General features: G+C 37.8%; 2 pseudogenes; both read right to left on the bottom strand.

Annotated features, from left to right (window-relative positions):
• Positions 1–23,027, bottom strand: LOC114530806 (annotated as a pseudogene).
• A 2,408-nt stretch (positions 23,028–25,435) lies between these two features.
• On the bottom strand, positions 25,436–26,943 carry LOC114530804 (annotated as a pseudogene).
• Between the last annotated feature and the right edge of the window lie 423 nt (positions 26,944–27,366).

Raw genomic sequence — 27,366 nt, 5'->3', positions numbered from 1 at the left:
CTACCACGAACCAATTTTAATCCACTTCTTAGTTTCAGTAATTTCACCATGATTACATTTGTCATACAATGCATTTGGATGTCCTTCATGCTCATTGTTTCTGAAACATGCCTCATGAAAGGCAACCACTTTGCTTCTATAAGGGAAGCAAAGCCAGGCTTGGTTGATACAGCACACCAATATATGTGGTTTCTGATGGATTTCGCCCATTCTTTTAATATCTTGCAGCCTTTCTCTTTGCTTGCCGTACTTTCTTCACAGTTGACTTCACCTGGTGCCAAATATCATAGTAGTGTGTGGTATCCTTTTGTGTGGATGGAATCCATTTTCCAATACCGTGGTGGCGATCAGACACGAATGTCTTAATTGGAAGCTCTTCCTTGACTTTTATCACGTCAAATGAACGCTTGGCACCTTCCAACTCCATTTTTTACTACTCCTAACCTCATTGGCCTGTAAGAATAAGGTAATACAGTAGTAGAATGGGTGCACCCCTTAACCATTTCTAGACTTCGCCTGGTGCGCAGTGGTAAAAATATGCCTGAAGTTAAAGGAAATTAAAATACCTGAAGTAGTTCGAAGTGTACAAGTTTTGTCTGGTTACAATTCAACATTGTATAACACCTATACTTTGCACTGTGTCCTATGCTATCGAATCTACCATCTCCAGCCCAAACGCTATCTTTTATACCCTTCAGTTGACCGATTAATACAGCCCGAGATTTCTCCCAGTATTGCAGTATTAATGGGAACAAAAATTTCTTCTGATGGTGGAAAAAAGTCCTAGCACAGTACATTTTAAGGCCCATATGCTTAAATAACAGCAGAACCTTACTAATTGAGGATCCAGACATCAGGATCGCAAAACTCAGTAAAATATTACCAGCGGATACTTTCCCAGGACCAACGGTTGACTCCTCCACGTATACCCTTTGCATGATTTGCATGTTTGTTGCACTATTGCCATTGATCCATGCATTTTGACATTAACACTTGGTGATTGTGCCTTGCATTCAAAACAGAACAATGAGAACAGTGAAACCAACATACTGTAGAACAGAATAAATTTTGGTTCACTATCAGCCAATCTAAAATGAAAGACAACGAATTATTTTTTTTAGAGTTCCGGAGAATAACGCTTGTTGCAATATGTTATAAATAAGAAAGACCTACCTCACATCGGGCAATGTATTTTTATCTTCTGTTTCGCCAAGCTCAACATCTGATGCGTTAGCTTCTTCGTCCTTCATGTTTGCGTTCCAGTCTGGATATTTTGTTTCCCCTCTTAAATCATCATCCGAACTATCCCCCATTAATTCATCATAGAAATGACATGCTTCGTCTAAAATACAGATATCTTCACATATTTCGTGTTCTGCTTCATCAGTGCTGCTTTCTTCAGAGGAAAAATCTTTTCGCAAATATTCAACTAACTAAAACGATAAACACAATAAATCAGTGAAATAATCAATCACATCCAGGTGGCCAAAATGCAAAAATTAATGTTTTTACGAGATAAAATGGTGCTGTGTTATAGCTAATATAAGTAATTGGTTACAACAAACCTTTTGGAGGTTTATATTCTCTTTTCAGGACTTCAAATTACGCTTCTTTTGCTTCGATCACAACTTCTGAAGCTTTTCAATTCTCTCCTGTTTTATGCTACAATTTACACACAGAGATTCATGACCCATCTCTGAGTTGTCACCCTCTGCTTCCCCCTCCGCTTTTTGCATAAACTCCTCCATGGGCCGATGACACTGCTTTGACTGCTTCAGGACTGGATAATTCGTTTGCGCAACTTGCTGATGGAGATAGCTGATCCCGTAAAATCTGCAAGATTCACAATTATTTTCAATTCAAATTGCAAAAAAGCATTGACCGACTAAGACAAAGCAACTGTTTGGACACAATATTTCAAATAGGCAAATGAGGAATGTTTTGCTACATAGAATATCGCCAGACTCACCCTTCTTTTCATACGCCATGTCGCTGGTAATTCCTCGAGAACAACTGAATCTTTTGTTGGTAAAGACCCTTCTAATAAATATCTGGCCTTTGGTTTCAGTTCGTCCGGGACATCAATGTGATATTGTGTTCCAAAGCAAGAATTCTCGAAGTGTGCTGAGCATATTACTGAAGAACTCGTAGGAGTAAAATTCGGCCGATGTTTTCGCACAAATTTTACCCACATTTTCTTCTGTTCTTCATTTGCATGAAACTTATGCATCGATATCCCCTCAACGTGATATGTATTAATGCAACTGCGCAATCCAGGAGCTCCGCAGACGCAAAATTTCCCCCTCTTCGTGCTGGAAGCCATGCTTGTTGAATTCAAAATGCTTAGTAAATCATAATGCACTGCTTTTATAGAGCAAGATTGTACTGATTGTGTGCGAGTGCAGGTCACTGTGTTTGTCGCGCAAAGCAAGCACGCAATTCTAGCTGATGTTTTCCAAGTAGAGGTGAGAAAATACTAATCAAATTCCGGTTTATTTTAAGTGTAAAAACACACAATGTGAGCATCACGAGTGATTGTGAGTGAACGCCAATTGTATGATAAGAATATTGTGTTTGAAGCAGCTACAAATTCCATAACATTAATTATCGTATACCATGCACGCGTATGCGGTGTAATATCAATATGGTATGATGTCAGTAATATACAGGGTGTATCAAAAAAAATGTCCCAAATGTAAAAATTCCGTTTTTCAGGATATTTTGCAGAATTTGGCAAATTTTTGTGTTCCTAGAGATAGTTAAGACTTATCTGGTATACCTAGGCCAAGTTTGGTTTTTCAGTAACAAAATTATGTTACCGGGGGGGGTGGTTCCTTTCCACTGATATTTAGAGGGCTTGCGCGCAAAAATGTGAAGCTGAAATTGAGATATTAATTAGCTGTCTAAAAGTAGGAAAGCTTTTTAATAAACTGTCAAAGTTTCAGGAAAAATAATGCATACTGGGAGCAACGCGCGACCCCTAAAGGTGACAAATATTTCATTGCGCGCAGTGGATTAAATGCATCGTTGATTTTAGCGTGACCGATCTCATACAAGGTGGGCAAATGAATAAATTGAAGCGAGAAACTGAACACAAAAACAAAGCGATTTATTCGTGATGTTAATCCTCAGCATGTCCACCATTTCATTCTAAGCAAACTGCGGCTTGTCTTAGCATACTAAACACTGAACAGCGAATCATTTGTCTGTCCATTCGCCTAGATTTGCCGGTGGTAGCGTAGGCGATTTGCAAGAAAGAATTTCGAACGAAATGGATAATTTAAGGCAGGACAGACAAATGTGGTTCGCCGTTCAGTGTTTACCATGCTGAGACGAGCCGCAGTTTGCTTAGAAAGAAATGGTAGAAATGTTGAGGATTAACATCAAGAATAAAACTCTTGTTATTAAATCGCTTCGTCTTCTTGTTCAGTTTCTCGCTTTAATTTATTCATTTGCACAGCCTTGCATGAGATCGGTCACGCTAAAATCAACCATGCATTTAATCCACTGCGCGCAATGAAATATTTGTCACTTTTAGGGGTCGCGCGTTGCTCCCAGTTTGCATTATTTTTCCTGAAACTTTGACAGTTTATTAAAAAGCTTTCCTACTTTTAGACAGCTAAATAATATCTCAATTTCAGCTTCACATTTTCGCGCGCAAGCCCTCTCAATATCAGTGGAAAGGAACCACCCCCCCGGTAACATAATTTTGTTAATGAAAAACCAAACTTGGCCTAGGTATACCAGATAAGTCTTAACTATCTCTAAGGAACACAAAAAATTGCCAAATTCTGCAAAATATCCTGAAAAACAGAAATTTTACATTTGGAACATTTTTTTTGATACACCCTGTAGATGTATAGCCTACATATTCAGTCCTAATGTAGATATTTCGTATTAATTTTAGGAATGCAATTTTCTAGTGTTAGTTACTACTCTACATTGTTGACAATAGTTGGTATCACTTTTACATAATATGCGGTATGTATGCGGTATGTATGAAACCTCAAGATGCGGCATATAGGCAATATATAGCTAGTCTCTTACGGCATAAAAAGTGTATTTGTGGCTGCTACGATTCTTCATGTTGTAATTATATTCTGTCAATAAACTTTTAGCCTTTCTTTTTAAGAAATGAAATAACACCTCAAGGCATTCCTTCAACAAACCTTTTGAATAGAAATAACTTGCCATAAACAGATACCGGTTTTAAGGCTTCTCTATTTTGAAGCATGCAATCACTGTATGGTGTGAGGTCTTTGAAACATACGTTGGTCTACCAAATGAATGCAAAAATTTGCAATGCTAAATACTTGAGTAATGTTGACTTTAATTTTTTGCTCTGCTTCTATGATAATTATATATATGCTAGGTTACCTGTATGCCAACCTCTTTGTACTTTACACTATCCTTATTTTCTGCAGTCTGCTCGGTCAAATCTAGAAGAGTATGAGCTGCTAGCTCCTCACTTTCTATTGACTGTGTCATATTTTTGTTTACTAGTACAAGGGAGTCGTGAAGTTCCAGCAGTGAATGAGCTTCTTCTCTTTTCGTTATGCATTTTCTCTTCAACTTTGTATCGTGTTTTCTATTTACACATGGTTTTTTCCTCTTAAGTTGCAGATGTTTAACCTACATGTACGATACAGTTTTAATACCGAATACAATGAGTACATAGCATTTAAGATAAATGTGTGCATTTGCGCTCAAAATTATAAACCAGTGCACCTTTTCCTCACTCATAATTTGCAGATAATGGGTCTGGATGTTCCTTTGTTGGCCTGTGTTTACCAACAAAGTGGAGACTACAAATATAACTATCCTTATTACATTTGAAACCGTCGCCTCTGTGACACGCTGTTATCCACCGCCTTCGCTTCTCAGGTGATCTCCTTGGGTGCAGGAAAGGGTAGGAAACAAATTGGATTTTTTTGTTTCTATTCCACAAATGCGGGAATCTGGAATGTTTTTGCACGCACCCCAAGCACAATGCTTTTTTGCCACCATATGGTGATTGAGGTGACTGTCTGCAATGTTTACATTTTGATCATGTGACAACTGCATGTGTTTTCAATAACTAAAGGTGCAGATTTTCATTGTATTTAACATAGGTTATTTGGAGTGGAAGATGGCAAAAAGGTGCTGCTGCAACTCCTGGGGAGGAAGTTGAACAAATCAACAGCTATCTCTCCAGACTTGGATCCACCACCAAGAATATGATAGCATCAGGTTAATATATTATGCAGTTGTGCATCACTGCATCTTAATGGAGATAAACGGTATAACATTGACATTCCATACATTCCTTTTACAGGTCGCAAGGATTGCATCACTGAGCATCTATTGAGTTGGAGTATGCAAAAAATTTGTAATCTACGTAAGCTGTTGGTTTTTCCCCTGGAAGAGGTTATTACAGTATATATTTTTGCTTTAAATGCGTTATTCTTTTTAGCATTCGTTTAGTCTTTCTTTCAATGCCTTTCTGTAGACAGAAAAGAAAATCGCTGATGCAAAAATGGAACTTGCTACATATGCATGTGAGATTAATTTATCAGTCAGTTTAGTCTTCTGGGGCCGGTTGTATAAAGCTCTTAACTACATTTTGCATAGTTAACTCAGAAATACATGACTCTGATTGGTCAATTCTGTCACTAACTATAGTTAAAAGTTAACTACGTTTTTATACAACTGGCCCCTGAGGTTTAGTGTTAGTCTCCCATTTTTTTCGTATTTACATTTCTGTTGTTGTAGAACTTATTGGGTGATAGGAAGTGTTATTTCTTGGGTTGCAACAGAATCAAGACATTACAGGGTCAACTTGCTATTACTAACAAAGCAATAGCTTTTGTTTTTATTTTCGACATCTAGATACTTCTCTGGCAAGCCTGGAAGAAATTGATGAAAAATGGGATGATGATGAATGGATCATGATCCAGATCATAACAGACCGACAGGAAAAAGTTTGTAAGACTCCAACCAATAAATGCCAAACTGTGTCTAGTAGAATGAAATGTCAAGCTGTCTGTTTGACTTTTCAGTTGGTTCAATTCCAACTCGCAGTTCTGTAATTAAACACACTTTAATATTAGGAATGCAGTATCGTTGTTTTGTGATGATTAAAAATTCAGACTTTACATGCAGTGCAGTCACTTGTAAGACAGATTTTTTAAGCGTCCATCAATCAATGGTCTTGCAATATACTCCTTCATAAACCTAATACCATTGTTATTGTATATATCTTTTATATGTATTGCATTTCGTCCTTTCTCATGATGAGCGAAAGGAACAATCTTTCTATATAATAAAAGTTACACGAAGATTTCAAGTTACTCATTGCAACCCATAATATAGTTTGATATGGCATGTTTTTGTTGAACACCCGAATCTACTTTTTTTGTGAAAAGGTATTGAAACTTTAATCACTAATATGCACTTACTATGGTATCACCTATATAGTTAGTAATACTATGATTGATGAGTACACACATCATTTGAATTAATTGTATGTGCTGCTTACAATATCCCTGATTATAGGCTTTTTTCTGTTACCTGACTTTGTTAAATCCATTCACTTTCATAATTTCAAAGTCTTGGTGCAAAGACTTTTTTTAAAGATTTTCAAATCATGCAAGTGAATCTATCTCTCTTTCTTTTGTCTCTACCACATCTTGACATCATATGCATGTCTTTTACTTATAACACATAATGTTATTTTTTTATAAATAGTTCCTATGAGGTACGAAATAGACTGCAGGATTTGGTTCCAACGGCTAGTCCTGATGCAATTGATTTAGCTCTTTCAAATGCTGGTGGAGATGCCAGTGTTGCAGCACAGGAATTACTTGGTGAGCCTGTGTGCGCAAGTTTGAAAGCACAATTTGCCATATTCTAGTTGTATCTCTGTTCTAAGCCCATAAGGTTAAATGTTCTAATTATGTTAAAGTGTTGGAATGAACACCAGTAAAATTAAACGTTCTATTTATGTTAAAGTGTTACAACGAACACCAGTAAAATTTATGGTAACATGGCAAGTAATTGTTCATAAATTTGCATCCCATCAAGATATGTAATACCATTTGTTTGTGGCAACTCTCTCAGTTGTTCATTGGTGAAGGGGCAATTTGTATCTGGAACTTCCACAATATCAGGTTCAGATTCAGGAACTGGTCCAGACCAGTCAACACCATAATAATTAGTAAAACTCTACAGCATTAACATAAAAATCAAACTTTGCAATATACATAGTTTTTATACTTATGTATGCAGCATTTATTTGGTTTGTACATGGACAGAATAATTTTATTAGGAATAAACATTAAATCCTCACCTGAAACTCTATATATCTTCAGCACGACCAGATCCTCTTGCTTGATGCAGACCTTGCACCCATAGTTGTTGGGGTTTTATCATTCTCAGAACTTAATGGGTGATGTATTGAAAACATGGAAAAAATGGATAAAACAGGTGACATTGTAAGATGTTGACTAATTATATTCAGGAATACACAATCTTCCTCATTAGGATCCAATGTGAGCTTGTTTTCCAAAGAATAGAACAAATCATAAAAAAAAGTTAATGCATCCACTAAATACATCACGCCATAACCGTTCTATACGTTGATTATGTGTAATCTTTCCTGGAAAAAGGAATAAAACTATCTAACAACTTATTCTATATTTGAATATAGGTACCATATTGGCGTTCATTATAGGGTTCATATATTATGTTAATTTGTAACAATTGTTGGAATTAAAACAGAAAAACCTGTGAATTACAGTGAAACCAAACGAGTGGGAATTTTATTTTTTTCTGGCACATTAGGTGCAATACATTTCAAGTCAGAACTTAGAGAAATATTCTGTTGCATGAATACATGAATAAAATCACCTGTTATCATGCTTCCTCTACTAGTACCACATTGGGTTGAGCATGTAGGCAGCAACTTGAACATTTTCCCCACCTTTGTCCGACCTGACCCTGAGGCTCAAGCCATAAATGCCTTTCACATCTCCTGGGTAAATATGTGTTTCTATGCATTCCCAGATTTTTGCATTATCAACCAAGTATTGTAAAAAGTTTCAGAAGTGAAGTCAACAGGCATAATAGTAGTTCCACACTAGCCAACCCAGGCATGGTGGCCATATCTAACTAATATGTTAATCAAGTGTCCTCTTATGTTACCTAGCACACTAACTACATTGAGGCTACCATCTCACCCTCAGAAATAACACCCTCTACAAAAGAAGTTGCATTCACTTATGTGCCACTTATTGGGGGATTACTTTGAAAGTCAAGGAATTTCAAAGGAAGCTGTTTCAATCATCATACAAGCATGCAGACCGGGAACTAAAAAACAGTACCGATACTATTTACAGCACTATTGTGAGCGAGGTATTAATCCCATTTCTTAAAATGTAGGGACAGCAATTGATTTTCTACATAAATTTTACAAAGATGGACTATCCTAATAGCACACATTGAACACAGTCCGCTCAGCTCTATCTAGCGTTATCCACCCAATAGACAATTTCACATTTGGCAACCATCCACTAGTGGCAAGATACATGCAAGGAGTGTTTGTAAATAGACCAGCACTACCACGTTACAAACAGATCTAGGATGTGTCTGTGGTTACAAAATACTTAAAATCTCTGGGGGAGAATACACAACTCACCCTTTAAAATCTGGGGCCGGTTGTATGAAAACCAGATAGCGCTATCCACTGGATAGTGATTTTTTTAACCCTTCTGAAAATGCTCGAAAAGCGATAAAATTTCATTTTTGGAACCAGCGATTAGTAAAGAGGATATTCGATTTAGGAATACTAAGATTTAATCAAAGTTATAGCAAACAACAGGCGATTTTAAAACGATTGAAAAAACCACTATCCGGTGGATAGCGCTATCCAGCTTTCATACAATCGACCCCTCACAATGAAGACAACCATGTTTCTTGCCCTTGTCACATTGCACATGTGATTAAGAGTGATGACTTGTGGTCTTTTCATATAAATAAACTGTTAAAAACCACTCGAGGTGGAAAGCACTTGGGACAGATTGAGATCTAATCTTTTACAGAAGACAAAATGATATGCCCAGTAACTGTTCTCAAAGAGTATGTGGCAAGAACGCTACCTATACGAAAGGATAGCTCTCAATTACTTCTGAGCTACCAGAAGCCACACAAAGCAGTTTCATCAGAAACCATTGGCAAGTGGATCAAAAAGACTTAACTAAAGCAGGCATATACATTACAGTATTTGGTGCTCACAGCACAAGGTCAGCATCCACTTCTGCCGCGAAGGTTGGCAACATGGCAATCAGTACCATTATGGACGCAGCTGGGTGGTCGAACATGAAAACGTTCAGTAAATTTTATGACAGACCAATTGAAAGTAATCAAAAAAAAAATTTTGGGCATACCCTCATAAAAATTGTTAAAGATGATTAAGCATGCATAATGTTGATCATTGTTGTTATAATAAACCAAAGTTACAGTGCTCAAGGTCATTAGTTTAAAGTCTCACACGTGACTTCGTAGCGAACTAACCAATGATGAAGTAGAATTAAAAAATTAAACGAGACTTACCTGTAAGGTGAAGTTTGATTGAGATTCTACAAGTTATTGTTTAGGAGCGAAGGCGTCACAGACCAACCGTATGGTTTTACCCAGCCCTAGGGCTTTCAGCTGGTAGTAAATACCAATGACCATTCGCACTCCCTTTGAAGACTGCCGCTCAATCCTTCCCCCGCTGTCTCACACGTGACTCCTTTCACTCATGACCAATAACTCGTAGAATCTCAATCAAACTTCACCTTACAGGTAAGTCTTGTTTAATTTTCTAATTATATCCTCACTTCAGTGTTTAATACATTCAAGTTGCGAGGGATGGCTAACTTTCCAAAATGAAATAAACAAAGTATATGTAATATATAAACAAGAGACAAAATCTCTCACCTTCAATGGTTCAAAATTTGAAAAATTTGTGAATAACTTGGAAATTTTGTACATGACTTGCAAATACAGCAACGAAATAACCAATACACACACCAAGACAAAGGCTAAGCAGGTTAGGGACCTTTAAGCATACAGGAGGGCGATACGAAGATGGCAGCTATCAATACATTGAATAAAATGGGTAGCTAGAAAGAAACAATTAAAGATGTTTCACACATTTTCACATCTTTCAGGATATACAAAGAGAGGTTTGCACGTTTCGAACAATTTTGATCTTTATTTATGTTACATATCCTAGGCTTTACATTTTCACCTCCCAGCCCACAGGTCTTAACAAGCCTGTAAAATTCTTACAGGAAGCATGGATTAAATTATAACCTATATACAGTCATTTTTACATAAATGGTATATTTACACACGTATACATTAAATATACATTAAATAAACCAATGTGAAGGGAACATGATTTATTGGTTTCGTACTTTACTTTATTAAATGTTGCTTGTTGTCAAACTTGTTCATACTAACTTGTGATTTATTTGGGTGTTGGCCTTCTTATACTCAGTTAAATTAAATTGATGTTCATTACGCATAACTAATTAGGAAACTTGTATTGTTGTTGAATAAAGTTCATTCAGTGTTCTATTGCTTTACTTAACATAAACAGATAAATGTTTCATTATGTTGATTATTCAACCTTTGAAGTTAATACTAGTATCGTTTCATACAAATTAATATATCATTGCTGACTAACTTCTTCCGCTAAACATAACTTTGAGATCGGTCGGATTAAACAAGAATCCTTTGTTTTGATCTTGGCTGTTCTAACACAGCCGTCACGGCGAGGGAATACCTTTGTACATCGGCCGAGTAACCAGCGTCCACGAGGAATAGTTCTATCAACTACTAACACAAGGTCGTTAACTGCCAGATTTCGTCTTTTCTGAATCCACTTTTGGCATTCTTGCAATATAGGAAGGTATTCTTTCATCCATCTTGACCAAAAACAATTAGCCAAAAACTGTGCATGTTTCCATTGTTTACGAGAGTGTATATCTTCTTCGGAAAAAATGCCAGGTGGAATAGCAGTATTTCGGCGTTGTAACAATAAATGGTTTGGCGTAAGGGGTTCCAAATCATTTGGATCCTCGCTACTAGGGCAGTAGATTCGTTTCATCCATTGCATCCGATTGATGAGAAATAGGTGGAAATATGCAAATTAGGTGTAGGTGGGTGACTGTACTTTTCTCAAAATTCTGCTATTGAAGTTAACGAGTTCACAGCAACCAGGTATATAATCCATTGTAATTATCGCTACTCTGGTTTTAATAAATGAAAGTAATCACCAGACAAAGATTAACTTTCACAACCCAACGTTTCGACACTCCAGTCTAGTGTCTTCATAAGGAGTGATCTGATGTTCAAAATCAGCCTTGGTGGAACATGTGTGTCAAACTAACCATAACATTGGATGGAATGATTCAAAAGTCCTTACCATTAATGATCATTATGGACAAAGGTGTTGTTTGGAAGCCTGGCATATTAATGCGAGTCTTTGTGCCCTAAATAGGGATGACGGAAGCTGTTTGCCAACAGAATATTTACATCTGATTAATAGATGACATCATTTTGAGAGTATATAAGGAACCAAGTTTCAACATCAGATCACCCCTGATGAAGACACTAGACTGGAGTGTCGAAACGTTGGGTCGTGAAAGTTAATCTTTGTGTGATTACTTTAATTTTTAAAACCAGAGTAGCAATAATTTCGATGGAATATTCTATGTTTGCATGGTGACATCAGTAAGTAACTTAGCTTGTAGACACACAACATAAGTATTTAATAATACTGCAAAGCTTTCGGTGCATTAAGCTAGGCCTTCATCAGTGCAATTACTTGAATGCATATCTACATGTCACTTAAATATCACGTTTGTCATGACTAATTAATTAAACACCATTAATTAAACAGTTTCACTTACCAAACAATCATGAAAAGGAAATAGTTCTAATTAATGCATGCACTCCAGACAAGAATCTACCTAGTGAACACTGAAAAAAGCATGTCGCATACTATTGAGTGGCTTTCCCTCTTGGGCGATAGTTTTATGTTTGTAGATTTCAATATATTCCCTCATTTTACAAGAGACAGTATACTTTTCATTTGGTAAAATGGTTGCATCTTTTCATTTAATGCAATGAAGTCCACGCATGGTGAGCTACAGCAGACTTATCCAGTTTATATTTTTTCTCAATGGCAAAATAAACTTCCAGCTCTAAAAAAGCTTTTTACAACATATACGTAGTTTACTGATATTTGTGAGAGCTATTATTAGCTTACTGGAATGGCTTACTTAATAGCTTACTGAGGGACCAATGGGAATTCTATAGCTGAATTACATAGCAGCAGGAAGACTTGACAATGGTTCTAGAATTATAGCTTGCATATTAGTGTAAGAAATGTATGTTATTCAAAGATGGGCAAGGTTTTCTATTACGCTTTTTATGCATTAACTGCTCAAATTATGTAGGCTTAGGCTAAATTCATTCATGTAATCAATCTTGTTCTTGCATTTATCCATGCATCTTCTATCCATGCAAGTACATTCTACAACATTAAAACTCGATTGTAAAACTGAGGGAAGGTTAGGACATATTGAGTTCATATCATGGTTATAGTTTCAGAGCACAAAATATTTATATTTTTGATTAAATATTCACATTCAAAAATGTATATAGTTCTGCTTGGAACATAGCTCTCAATCTTCTCATAGAAGCCACACATAATTGCATAATTAATTATATTGGAAATTGATATTGGTAATTGATTTGCATGTCCTTCATGAATATTACAATCCATGTATGAAAAATTAATGTTTGTTAGCATTTGTCATTTGTGTGTGAAGTTGGATTTATACTCGTGTAAAAAGTATTGTAGGTATGTATATATGTAAGAGTTGCATTTGTTCATTGTAAATCCTTTAAATTCAAGTTCAAGATTTGAATAAAAAACATACAGTTTTTGCTAGATTTATGGCAAAATAAATTATTTTTTAATAAACTTTTTCATGTATTTTTGAATTGTAGAAATAACAATCAAACATGCTTGTTTCCAAATCAGCTCAGATATTTTCTGGATGCAAAATTAACTGCCTAATTTAAATCAACAACAATGTTGGCAATCAGCGTGATATTTATCAAGAAAATAATTTGCGCTTGTATTCCTTACTTCTTTTAGCTATAATGCATATATTTTTTACAAAGAAACAAACATTTACGGTTTATTTTTAAAATTTAGGTGCAAAAATTCGAGATTGATAGAGCCCACTTTAAAATATTAACATTTTCCTCTTTTAAACACCTTTTCCCCTAATGTTTAGAGTTAAAGTACACTTGCCAGAGCAATTTGCATGGCGTGTGGAATGGGTAGACAGGGAATAGCAATTTCCAGGTGTTCCTCTGCGAGTTCCATAACTGTATATTTTTAAACTGTGGTTGGGTTAACAGCCTAAAAGCTTTGCAGTGTTAAATACTTACATGGTGTACCTTCAAGTTAAGTTACTTAGTATTTTTCTTATTTAAATGGAACTATGGAACTGTAAATATAGTTTTTGCTAGAACTTTACCTTTTCTGGATTGCCTATTACTTTCAGCACAAGGCTGAGAATAATTTGTGCATTGGGACCACTTCCTTTAAATGTTGCTTTTAGTCTTTATCACTGCATTCTTCCATCTTGCTTCCATGGCCTAAGACCAGGTCGAAATATTATGGCAGTACTATGTTGTGCATACATTCTTTTAATTCAGCCATAAATCTCTTACAAAAATTTTCTATAGAATATGCCATTAAAACCTGCTACTGAATATCCTATCGAATATTCTAAAGGATTTTGGAACCTATTTTATGGAACCATTGCCAGAAATGGAAGACAACATGGTGGATTCTCAACTAATTAAGCTGTTGCTATAAAAATTCAATATGGTGGATTTCTCTATAGTTTTATAGGGAAATAGCAATATTTCTTAAATATCTTAGTTCTAGAAAACATTTTTAAAGACCCATGCATCTTAATATGCTTGATTGTTGTAAGTGCAGGTTTTAATTACTATTTTGGGTTAAGTTATCATCGACTACATACTTCCCCGTCCAAAAATCTACAGCAACAATAAAGCTAATAAAAACTACTAGTATTCTATCAAATTTCAGCAAATTTGCATTTTTCAATCCTTTTAAGAATTATTAAAATAATTCCAAGTACACTTACGTTTGTTGGGGTCCCCGCATCTCATTTTATTCCTCTAAACATCCTCTTTTTAACACTGTATAGCATAATAAAGTAAAACCTAAGCAAAGTACTTTCAATTTCCGACAAACACAATCATTTTTTAACAAAAACCAAGATAAAGATACTCTAAATTGAACGACAAAAACGTTTGCAAGTAGAATTTTTTCCCCTTGTCCGCCATGTTGATAAACACATGCACTTTAGCGTATCTCTGCTGTTCATAGGGACACAAGGGCTCAAGTACTGTTTGCTTGGAGGCCAGGCCTGGGCAAAGCAGCATGTCGGACAAAAATATTGCAAAACGTGATTTACAATTGAAATTAGACATTGAAAGTCCGTCTTTGAAATATGTAGGCCAATTGTTTTCAAAGAAAGTAAATTCGAGTGATGCAGAAGGGGCTAGTACATCGTCTGGGTCAGGGACAGAGCGAACAAAAAGCTACACTGATCTATTCGAGAAAGCTACACCAGCCGGTGTGTTCACATTCAGAGATTCTGCAAATGTGAGGAAAGAGATTCATGAGTCTCTCAGCAAAATTTGTGATGCCGTAAGTTCATTATTTAAGAAGGTAGGTGCTTTAGCTTCCAAAGAGAAAACACAATGATGCATAATTAGTTGAAAATTGGTTGGCTCTTTGAGTAATTTGTTGTATTAAATCAAATGTATTAAATAATTACTTAGACATCTGGTAGAAAAAGAAAAGAACTGGACTTAAAACAAGAAAGTTCCAGATATTTGAAAGTCATATGACTTCGAGCAGTGAACTGAAGAAACAAGCTGAAGGATGAGAAAAGGTACAAGAAGATCTTTCAGAATGGAAAAAAAACTTCCAAAACCTTGAAGATGAATCAAAAAAGCTGATTGATGAAATGAAAAAGGACTTAGACAAAAAATATGAAGTCATTGATGAGCTAAGTAGTGCAAATGAAGAGCTGAAATCTTACATTGACTGCTTAGCGAAGTCGGAGGGAATTGCATACCGAGGGAAGAGTATATCAGCAGTGAAGAGTAGAACATTAAAGTGTTTCCTCTCTCAAAGACGGCTCTTTGGTTTGCAGAATCTTTTGGGCTGGATAAGAGAGGACAACTGGAATAGAGCATGCTGTTCCATTTGCAGTATCAACCAGCACATCTACAGAAGGAGACACACCTGAAGACCTCGAAAGAGAAAAGCGACATAGATTTAATGCACTTTCACAGGGTGAAAAGGAAAAAGTTGAAGAAATTTTGTTCCTTCTCGACAAGCCTTATGTAAGTGATCAGTTTTAACATGAGATAACAATGTTGGATGGCACATTGCAACGATCATATTTAATTGAACGAAGGCATGATAAATTGAACAAAATATGCTCAATTTCCAGGCAACCTTGGGAGACTTTGATGGATGTCAAATTGATTTTGAAGATACTTTAGTGAAATGTCTAGAGCATTTTATATCCAAGAATCCAGATTTTGACTTCACAAACAATTCTGTGAAAATAAAGTTTTCAGGTGATGGGGCCCAAATGACCAGAAACACAAATTTTGTTTTTTTAACACTTGCAGTGCTAGACAACAAGGAGAGTAATCCTATGTCAGCTAGGGGTAATCATAGTTTGGCTGTTGTGAAAGCATCAGAAGACTATGAGGTACTGAAGGGAGCATTTGGCAATATATTTGATCGAATAAACACACTAAACAGAGAGAAACATATCAGAGTGGGTGAGAAAATGATCAACCTTGAGTTGTTTTTTGGTGGAGATTATAAGTTTCTCTTGATGGTGTTAGGGTTACAAAATGCTACTTGTAACCATGCTTGCATTTGGTGCAAGGTTCATAAAGATGATAGATGGAATATGTCGCATGACCTCTGTCATTGCAATGAAGGACCTTTAAGGCGGACCATGAAAGAGATTAAGGAAATGGCAAGTAAGTCAAAAAATAATTATTGTTGTGTCAGGCAGCCACTGGTGGAAATTGATCTGGATCACATCATTCTAGATGAGTTGCATTTGATGTTCAGAGTGGTAGATGTCTTGATGGATAACCTGATAGAAGATGTTTTAGAGTGGGACAAGACAGAGAATATGAGCAAGAAGAGAAATGAAGAAAGAGGAATGCACCTTAGTACACTGATTAGCACTGTAAGTTGTGTAAGGTTAGCACATGTGGTGTAAGTTTAAACATTTGGCAGAAAAAGAATGCTGATGGGAAAAGTTCTGGGAAGTATGATTGTACAAGCTTGCTTGGCAATGATAAAAAGATTTTGTTGGATGTGCTACCAGGCAAGTTAAGAATGGCAATCCAGGAGGAAACTTGTGACACAGTTGCTAAGCTTTGGTCAGATTTCAATGAGCTCTACAAAATAATTTCTAAAGAAGACCCATTTACAGAAGATATGGGCAACTGCTTTGAGCAAGCAAAGGCTTGGGTCAAGTTATTCCTGTCATTGATGGAATATGTCGCATGACCAAACATCATGACAAAATTCAAATTACACAAGGGCCTCTTGGGCCTGTTAGTGTAATTATGATTATACGAGCAAACGAAGGGAGAAATATATGGGAAAACAAATGGTAAAGCTTGTCTTACCGTGCTCTAACTCACATTTCAACGTTTCCGGAACCGGAAATGAAGAGAAAAGAAAAAGAAAACAAGCCCGGTCACATGACTCAGCCTATAAGTACGTGCCCCCCTGGTGCCTAATCGGCTATTTTTAACACGTCTGAAAAAAGGAGAAATATAAGGGATGGGATACCGCTAGACGGTACGGGATGGGCCCATATATTTCTCCCTTCGTTTGCTCGTATAATCATAATTACACTAACAGGCCCAAGAGGCCCTTGTGTAATTTGAATTATACTTCACAAACTCCGGTCGAAACAAATGGTAGATTTCAACGTGGAAGGGCAAAACCAATCTGCTAGCAAAGAACAATAACAAGAAAACGCAGTTTTATTGAACGATATGGGAAATAAATGCTAGCCAACATTTGTTTAAATTCGAACATGTAACTGAAAAAGAAAAATTTATGATTTGAGTATTGTTTTTGCATAACTGTCATCAATCGTTGGTTTGAAATAGAATCGTTGGAAAGTTGAAGGAGATGTCCAATCGCCCATTTTGAGGATATCATTTAGTGGTAGTTGTTTTTTAGCTGCGGTTGAAGTTGACGCTGATCTTGTGGAATGAGCTTTGAATATCGTTGAATCGATGCCAGAAGCTGTTATTACATCACACAACCACCTGGCGATTGTGCTTTTGGAAACCGGTTGATGCGGACGTAGTGGCGAAAGAAACAGTTTCTTCCGGTCAGGTAGTGTACGGAAATCATTTGTAGCAATCATGTAAGACTGCAGACATTTTAAAGGACACAGCGTGTTGTCCTCCGGAAAGCATGGAAAGGCTATCGTGGTGAGAGTTCTTGGATCCCCTGTCTTTCAAGGTTTAGTAAGAGTAAAAACGAAGCCATCGGGCTGAATTTTTAGAAATTGGACATCGAGATCCGATAGCACAGAGGACCTCTCTGGTGATATTAAGGCTAGTAACATCAGAAGCTTCTTAGTTAAAAGTTTTAAGCATAACTTATCATTATTACCCAGTGAAGACAAATATGAGGTTACCCTGGACACATCCCATGTTGAAGAATATCTTGGTTTGCACAGTCGTTCATTAGAAATGCCTTTCATTAGTCGCATAACGAAAGGATGTTGCCCAACCGGCTTGCCACCTATCCATGGGTGTACGGATGATATGGCAGAACGAAGGACGTTTATGATACGGTATTGGAGATTGTTATCGAATTGATCACTTAGGAAACTTAATATGTCTCTGATATTTGCTGCAATCGGATCGATTTGCCTTGTAACACACCAGTTAATCCATTTGTTCCATGCGGAGTCGTAGGCCTTATTTGTCGACTGTCGTGTAGCAGAGGACAATAATCGGGTAACTCTTCCCGAAAAATCTTCTGCTGAGCAGCGTTGTTGGAGATGAGCCAAACGGCTAGCTGGAGTCTTGGATACATTGGGTGGATTGCCCCTAGGTTGGACGGATCCTCCAGGAGTGTTTAGGAGGAGGGAGGGCACACTGGCAGGCGTATTGCCAGTTGTAATAACAGGGACCACCAATGTTGTGCTTGCCAAATGGGCGCAACCAGGAGGAGAGTTGCATTGTCGTCCCTCACTTTCATTAGGGTTCGAGGGATCAGATTGAACAGGGGGAAAGCATAACCCCTCGTTGCATAAGCGTTGGGGTCCGGGCGCCAACTTACGTAGCGTGGTAATTGATTTGTTAGTCTGGTTGCAAACAGATCGATATCCCTGCTTCGCAGGAAAGGTTTTATTATCCCTGAGTGTATTTTCCAATCACTCGAGTCGACGAACACTCTCGACTCTTTGTCCGCTTGGACGTTCTCGGCCCCCGGAAGGTATTCTGCCTTCATGAAAATATTGTGTTGTAGACACCAATTCCATAGTTCTAATGTCAGAGACATCAACTCTGGGGAGCGGGTTCCGCCCTGGTTGTTTATGTACGAGACAGCTGTCGTGTTGTCTAGGCGTAGTTTTACTGCTATGTTCGCCTGATGTTTCAGGAATGATCGTATTGCAAGAAAGGCTGCCTTCAGCTCCAGAACATTTATGTGGAGGAGTCTCTCCTCGTGCGACCAACGTCCGTTGGTTGAAGAATTCCCGCACGTTGCGCCCCAGCCCATCTTGGAGGCGTCCGTTGTTATAGTCATTTCGGATGCAGGGGGATGAATCGGACTTCTGTTGACTCGATGGATATTCTGAATCCACCACTGCAGTTCGCCCAGGGCTGATCTTCTCAGATACACCAAACCCTGGTAACCCCCATTGTTTAACGTTACCCGCTCGATCAGGCACGACTGAAGGTGCCGGACGCTACTAGAAGAATATCGTCCAAGTAGATCAGAAGTCTGATGTTGCGTGTGCGGAGGAAAGCTACAACTGGTTTGAGCAGTTTGGTGAACACCCTTGGTGCCGTATTTAGACCGAATGGTAGGGCTTTGAACTGATAAACTTGGCCCTGGTAAATGAACCTCAGATATTTCTGTGAGTTGGGGTGAACGCTGATGGTTAGTTATGCATCTTTGAGGTCTAACTTGACCATAACATCTCTTGGGTTGATAATTTGTTTTGCACATAGCAAGTTTTCCATCTGAAAATGTTCGTTCTTTACGAATTTGTTCAACTGACTGAGGTCTATGACGGGTCGAAATGAGCCTCCCTTTTTTGGGACAAGGAACATCCGACTGTAGAACCCCTTTCAGGAAAAATTTACGGGGATGATAGCCCCTTTGATTAACAAATTTGTTATTTCCTTGTCCATCGCATCCTCTGTGCACTTTGTTGGAGGAATAACTTTTTGATGCGGTTCCGACAGGAACTCCAGTTGATAATCCTGAACTGTGTTTAAAACCTGTTGGTCCTGAGTGATACTTTGCCACTGGTGAAGAAAAAGGGGCAGCCGAGCTGTTCGTTCAGACATTAGCGAGGCCAGTTGCGATTGTACTGGTCCCGCCTGCCACGAAAATTCTGGGGTTCAACATTAGCCGAAAAAGAGCCTCGCTTGGGCCTCGTTGACCTGTGTTGGGTAGGCTCCGGAAAATTATATTTGTTTGCTGGGCGGGCTAGTGCCGCGGAACCGCCACCTGTAGGGTGTGGTTTTACATTGTATGGATGCTTTTGCAAGTTTTTAGTAAGGCTCCACAATAACTCGGAATGCTTAGCTGCTAGGGAGGGCAAATCGTCCCCAAATAACATTTTCCCAGCATTGGGAAATTCACGATCAGCTAGTTGTGCCTTATCAGGATTAATCGCACCCAAAATCTTCTTCCGACGATTTGTTGTCACAATATGATTGGCAGAGCCCAACAAGCACAGCGATTGCTGTAGAGTGTTCAATAATTCCTTGTTAGAAATCGTGGCCTGATGTTCAAGGCGGTCATGTAGGCAACAAAGAAGGCCTGCTGAGTTTAGTAGTGCACGTTGAATAAGCGCCAAATCTTTGTTGCGTTGTTCGACGAATTTTTTGCGATTAGCGGGAATGTAATTTAAAATCTGTTTGTTCAGTAAAGGAGCATTACAAGCGTTGATCTCAGGAAGAGAGTTTTCTCCGATAATTTCGTTAACTTGGTCTAATGTTAGGCGTCTGTGCATGTTTTTCTCAAGAAATTTGCCAAAATGGTCTGAGGGAGACCATCGTCGTCGAGCGGAGCTCTCAAGGTCAAAAAACTCGCAAGAAGCTTCTTCTGCCGAAACGACAGTGTTCGGGTTAAATTTATCGTTTATATTTGTCGGCTCAGCGCCGTCTAAAGGTGGCATAGAGCCAACTAAAGGTGCCTCAAAGGTCGAGTTGTTGGCATAGAGCCAACCAAAGGTGCCTCAAAGGTCGAGTTGTTGTCGAATTCCTTCGGCGAGTCCGATGGGTGAATTGACAATTGATCATCATCGAATTCGCCAAGACCTGCTGAGGTTGTGCTGAACATTGTCGCTCAATTTCGACTCAATGGCCGATACACGAGTGGTCCAAGCCACAAATTGTTGCTTCATATCGTTGACACTCTCGAGGATTTTGGTCAAAGTTTCCTCGTTAACACGAGCTTCGGTGTTATTTTCCCGCCTTCGTTTGTGGCGATGAGCTCGATTTTCTGAGTCTTTTGGCGAAGATTTTTCGCTGGGAGAGGACATATGATCACTACGATGACGTTTCCGAGTTGAATTATCAGACATCCTAGAAAACTAAGGCTTGAAGGCAAGATAAAAACATGAAATAAACGTAAAGACTTACCGTAAAAATGCAGAGTGTTACACGTGAGTGAGCACGGAAGAAAAAGCCGATTAGACGCCGGGGGGGCACATACTTATAGGCCGAGCCATGTGACCCGGGCTTGTTTTCTTTTTCTGTTCTCTTCATTTCCGGTTCCGGAAACGTTGAAATGTGAGTTGAGACAAGCTTTACCATTTGTTTTCCCATATATTTCGACCAGAGTTTGTGAAGTATAATTTAAATATTAACCCATTAACCACCAACACTCCGCCTGTGATGAGTTAAATTGTCTGGCATTAGACAGACTAAAATAATAAAGTAGGGCACATGCACCAAGGCACAATGTGGCTGAATGGGTTAATCTAAAATAGAATTTTGCAGAAGTGAGAATGAAGTTTCTTATTTCTAACCTTAAGGTGCTTAATTAATTTTGTTTGTAGTGTATATCTAATTTAACGTTTCAACATATTAATATTCAGACTTACAAATTGAAGGCTTTGCAGCGTTTCCACAATTGAAAGAAATTTCCTTCAAAATGTCAATCATGAGGGAGGGAGGGTTAGTCTTAATAGGATATATTATGCATTCTTTTCAAATGTTTTTTGTTTCTCTCTTTTTCATTACCATCTCCCCATGAGGACAGCCTTATGCAAATAAGTTGTGGAAACACTGAGGCTTTGTAAAATAAATATCAAGATTATCTATGTGCAGCATAGGAAAATGCTACTGCAAAATTTAACTATTTATCAACAAACACCCTGAAGTCAGAGAATTATTGAATTATCAAACTTTGCAGTACAGAGCCTTTTTTAATATTTTAAATGCAATATCAAAGTTCTATGTTGTCAGCATTGACATACATAAAAGTCATTTGGGTAAGTTTTTGGACCTTTTTTGGTGCAAATGCCAGTATTGCTTGATATATCTCAGACTTGTGAAAACGTACCCAAGTGATTTAGTATAAAAATATATGTATATATATAATATATATATATATCAAAATTTAGAAAGGTTGTTATAGCAAATCAAGAGTGCACAAGCCGAAGCGTGCTTTATTTAAATTTACCAAGATAGTATGAGGAGCTACAAGCAGGACAACGTATCACTATTGCTTACCATGATCAATTCCACTTTAGCTACATACAATAATATTCCTTCCCCTCACCAATTTCTCATTCCAGGCTTGGGACTAGACAATGGCTGGTTTGAAAGGAGGAAGGAAACCAACACACAAACATAAAAGAGATTTTATTCATGAAATGAAGATGTGATGCCATTGTATTATATTACTAATGTGGGATTATTACTGACACGCATTCACATGTTATTCACATGAGCAGGACAATCAGTCGCGAGCTGTCATACAAAATTTACTATAACGAGAGTGCACAAGCCTAAGCGTGCTTAATATCAAAATTTAGAAAGGTTGTTATAGTTAAACGTTGCTGACATTTGGTAAACAGTTGTGCCAGACCACACTCCGAGCATTTTACCAGCATTTTTTCACCATTGCGAATTAATTTGGTCTGGCACTTCTTGCAGGAAGAAAAGCGTTGAATAGATAAGACTCCATCTGCAGGGCAATCCACCTTCGATGTATTTGGCGACCCTTCGGCATTGTCGTCTTGCCTTGTAATTGAAATAGTAGATTTTTCGATCATTGACATTTTATTTAGTGTGAGATATTTGGCCTTCTCGTATTCCCGAACAACAATTTTTGAAACGCTGTAAACGAAGGATGAGGTTACCCGGTGAATATCGTTCTCCCATAACACCAGCCGAATTGTTCCAGTATTGTCTGTGAACAAGGCTTCCTGTTTTCGAAGCGTCTTTCCTTTGGATAAGAGAGTTTCCACACCACCTTTGAACATGATGCGGCCACAAACATTTACCACAGCATTGGTATCTCCTTCCAATACCTCTGAGACGGCACTCACTCCAGGTTTACATTTATCTTGGGACTCGATTTTCTTGACATCGAAGGATACTTCGGAGTCCAGTGGATCTTCCATTTTCGTCCGCTTATTTATGTGAATCTCGTCCTCGTTTGATCTGTCGTTCCTCTTTAACTGAAACTTTTAAATTTTCAGCGGCGACAACGACTCGTATTTTGCCAAAAAACGTTGGTGTTTTTCTGGCGAGAAACACACAGATCTATATGCTCTATCTTCCGTTTGTAATGTCATGTTGAAGTACATGTTGTCTCTCTGGCTTTTTTTTATGGGTGATAAGTTATGGAGATAAGCAATCAAGGGTTTATCTGAAATCAAAATATCATGACATAATTAAACTTAAAACAATGGGTTATACACCGTAAAAAGTTGGGGTTTTTTCCGGGACTATGTCTACGGAACCATTTACTCCCAATCTCTCAAAAAAACCAAATGTTATTCCACAGCTGCAGTGAAGTATATAAAGTTTTCATTGGGACATATGGTGCTAGGGGAGATCTCTTATCTACGTTACCAAGGACTTACCTTCTGAAACTTTAGTATTAGAAAGTCCATCTACTGTAAGAGAAAAATATGTAGTGTTCAATAATATTCTCGTTTTCAATTTAAACAAAATATTGTATAATGATTGCAGTGAATATGATGGGAAGTCAGTCTAAAATGTATTATCATAATGGTTACGCTGTCTCGGAGTGAGCAAATACTACAGAATTGCAAATATTTGCTACCAAACACAAGCCCAACATATGCAGTGAACAATTAATTCATTTTGATAAATGTGTCTTGATTTAGATCAGAGTGGACCTCCCATCAAATTTTTGACGTCATATGAAACCCAAGAATTTGCACTTTTTAGGAATTGTAGCGAATGATAGCAATTCTTACCTTTGGACCTAAAGGTTTTCATCTCCGGTGCTGCAGCAAGCTTAGACTACGTTCACACGAGACCGGTTGAATTCGAGACCATGCACGAATTCGTCCGATTACAGCTGTTCACACGAAACCGGTCGAATTACAGGTCAGAAAGTGTTCACACGGACCCGGACGAATTCGAGACCGTAATCATTTATTGACGCATGCGCATATGAGGCACTATAAAGCTGCTGTTAGCGCGGGAAAAACTTTTTAAAATGGCTGAAAAAAATTTTATGTGGACGGATGAAGAAATAGTATTACTTCTCAGCGTTGTTAATGATTATAAGTCGACAAAAGCCGCCGAAGGCGTAGACTGGAATTCTGTTAAAACAAAGAATGAAGACCTTGTCGTTAAATTCAAGGAAGGGTACCCAAAAACCACCTCAAGCCAGTTTCCTCATTGTGGTGATGTTTTCAATAAAGAAAGAATATGGAGCAAACTGAAACGAATAAGAAAAGGTTATAAAAAAGCTTTAGATTCTGGACGAAGAAGTGGCGGGGGGCGAATTGTCACAACGTTTTTTGATGAATGCTCCGCTATTTGGGGAGGTTCGCCAGCAGTTGAGTGTGTGAGAAATGGAATAGAAAGCTCCAGACAAGATGTTGTTGAAGACATTGATGTATTGCTATTGGAAAAAGATTCTTCCTTGCCTTCAAACAGCGTTGACCCAGTAGATGAACCACTGTGTGAAGAAAGCGTCGAGAATGAATCAAAAGATGATGGGAGAAGGAGCTTGTTGACGTTTTTAAATAACAAAAAAGATGCTAAGCTAAGCAAAAAGATTGCCACAGAGTCACAGCTACTAGCCATTGCCAAGGAAGAGTTGTCATTGAAACGAAAAGCTACAGAGAAAATGGAAGAGTCAGAGAAAAAATACCAAAAAACAATGGATTCATTTGCTACAGGACTGACCACCCTAACAGCAACAATCAGCCAGGGTTTCACTCTTCTTGGTAATTTATTAAAAGATAATCAAGAGCAAACAGCAACAGCCAATCATATTCATAGTGGAATACATGCTTTTCAACATCCCTACTTAGGTTTTAGCCAGTATGATATGCTGGAAAATCTTGAAACCTCAGCACAACCAGTTAGTTCAGTTGGACTGAAAAACATACAATAAGAAAGTGACCCAAATTGTTCAATACTTAAATATTATTTAAATTCAATTTGAATGTTATTTAAATTTAATAATTATGTTAAGCTTTGGGATTTTAATGATAATTATTCTGTGTAAATATTTCAGTTTAAAGCTCATTATATCAAAAAATTTGTTAAATAAATAAATAAATAAATAGTTTAAATAGTTTGAAAATAACAGAAAACAATGCAAATCTTGGTGAGATTGAAATGCTTGTAAACAGAAACATTTGCACATACTTCAGAGCGTGAGCTGGCATAGCAACTAGTCATAGCAACATATGTTGTATTTAATTCAACAATTTGATAAAATTATTTTTACAAAACATTCTACATAGGATCTGCTAATCCTATAATGCACCCAAAATCTCAAGCACAGGGAGAAATAACACTGTGAAAATATTAAATGAATTCATTGTCCCAAATTATCATATTTATTCAAAAAATTCAACAAATGCATTTCGGATGTCTTTACTGAGAGCCTCAGTGCTTTGCCTCTGATTGAAGGACTATGTGCAGGTTGGAATTCCTTTTCATATTGTAAACCAAGAGTAACAGACTCCTGCACCAATGGATCATTATTAATTTCGCAAAAATTGTGCAAAATGAAACACGTATGGATCACTTGGGGAAGTTCATCAATGTTGATATCCATCTCTCTGCGAAGAGCACCAAATCTGCCTTTGAGTCTTCCAAAAGCACATTCTATGACCATCCTGGCAGAACTGAGTCGGTAACCAAAGAACTGTTCTTTGACAGAGTTTCCTCCACCAGGAAATTCCTTCATAAGGCGAGGTAATAGAGGGTATGCTGGGTCACCCAAAATACATACAGGTACTGGTGCAGTATCAGGTACGAGTGTGCGGTATAGTGGGGGGATTGTCCCATCGTTTAACATCTCCTTCAATGCAGAATTGTAAAATATCCTGGCGTCGTGCACACTTCCAGGCCATTTAATAACAATGTCAGTGAAGCAATATTTGAAATCACATAGAGCTTGTACATTCACTGAGTGTCGATTCTTTCTGTTGATGTAATCAGTTGGATTTTCATGAGGCTGTTTGATGAAAATATGGGTTCCATCGATGGCGCCAATGCATTGAGGAAACCCATGTTTTTCGTAAAACATATTTACTGATTCCTGAACTTCTTCTTTAGTTTTTGGTAACTTTATATACTTTGGGCCGAGATATAACCCCACAAGTCCTTCGAACAATTCCCGAAACAGTGCTCTTCCCCAAGCCAAACGCATTCGCTACTTTACGATATCTACCCTCATCGGCCAGATAATAAAGGGTAACGGCAACTTGCTTTTCCACGGAAATGGTTCTTCGCATATTCGTTGTTTTCTTGCGGAGATATGGTTCGAGTTTGTGACACAACTTAAAAAAGTTTACTTTCGATAGTCTAAAGTTTTCTCGCCATTCTTCGTCAATCATCACGTTGTTTATAAAATTGTCCCACCATACAGACGTTCGTCCTGGTCGAATCCACATAGTTCTTCGTGGTTTACGTCGTTTCTTTTTTATATGCACCAACCACTGTCGGACAACCGATGCAGATGAATACGTTATCACTTGTGGATGCATTTTGCGACGTTTTTCTCGATGCAAATAAATCATTGCCGCTTCCAAAACGGATAATTGAATAAGCCCCACTATCGACGATAGCAATGATAAAACGGCAACTGCTATGAGCAACTTTTTATCATTCATTTTTTATTTAAAAATATCAGTTTACTGTCGCAATATTGTGGTTTGTGTTTACGTTCCAGGGCTGTACTTCATGTAATGATTAATTTTGATTCCAAAAGGTCTTGAAAACGCCCGGTTTCGGTGTTCACACGAGGCTGCGAAATTTTAAAACCGAACCGGCACAAAACTAGACCTAGATTTTTTTAGTCGCGAATTCGTCCGGTAAACAATGCTCGAATTCGTCCGATTTCAATGGTCCCGTGTGAACGCAAGGCGAAATTGGACGAATTCGTGCATGGTCTCGAATTCGACCGGTCTCGTGTGAACGGGGTCTTAGTGTGACCTTGATCTAAGAGAAATATCAAAGTATAAGTCTTAATTACTAAAAGTAGGAAGTGCTCAAAACTGTGAGATGGAATTTGAAGGGAAGAAACACAAGAGTCAGTTATTGTATTTGAATGTTGAAAATTTTGATGTTGAGAGGTAAAAGGAACGAAAAATAAATATATATATATATTTATTACTTATAAAGGTTACCACGTTTGCAACAAGACGAACAAGGCGAAAAATGTCTGCCACCGAAGAAGAACAATTCATAACCGCAGTTTCCAATTTGCGACGAGACGAGAACTTAGCCATAAAGCTATTA

Source organism: Dendronephthya gigantea, unplaced genomic scaffold (assembly GCF_004324835.1).
Source record: "Dendronephthya gigantea isolate DGI-Jeju-01 unplaced genomic scaffold, DenGig_1.0 000066F, whole genome shotgun sequence".
Classification (NCBI taxonomy): Eukaryota; Metazoa; Cnidaria; class Anthozoa; order Malacalcyonacea; family Nephtheidae; genus Dendronephthya; species Dendronephthya gigantea.
The sequence above is the reverse complement of the archived record's forward strand: the minus strand, read 5'-3'. Positions and strand labels throughout refer to the sequence as shown.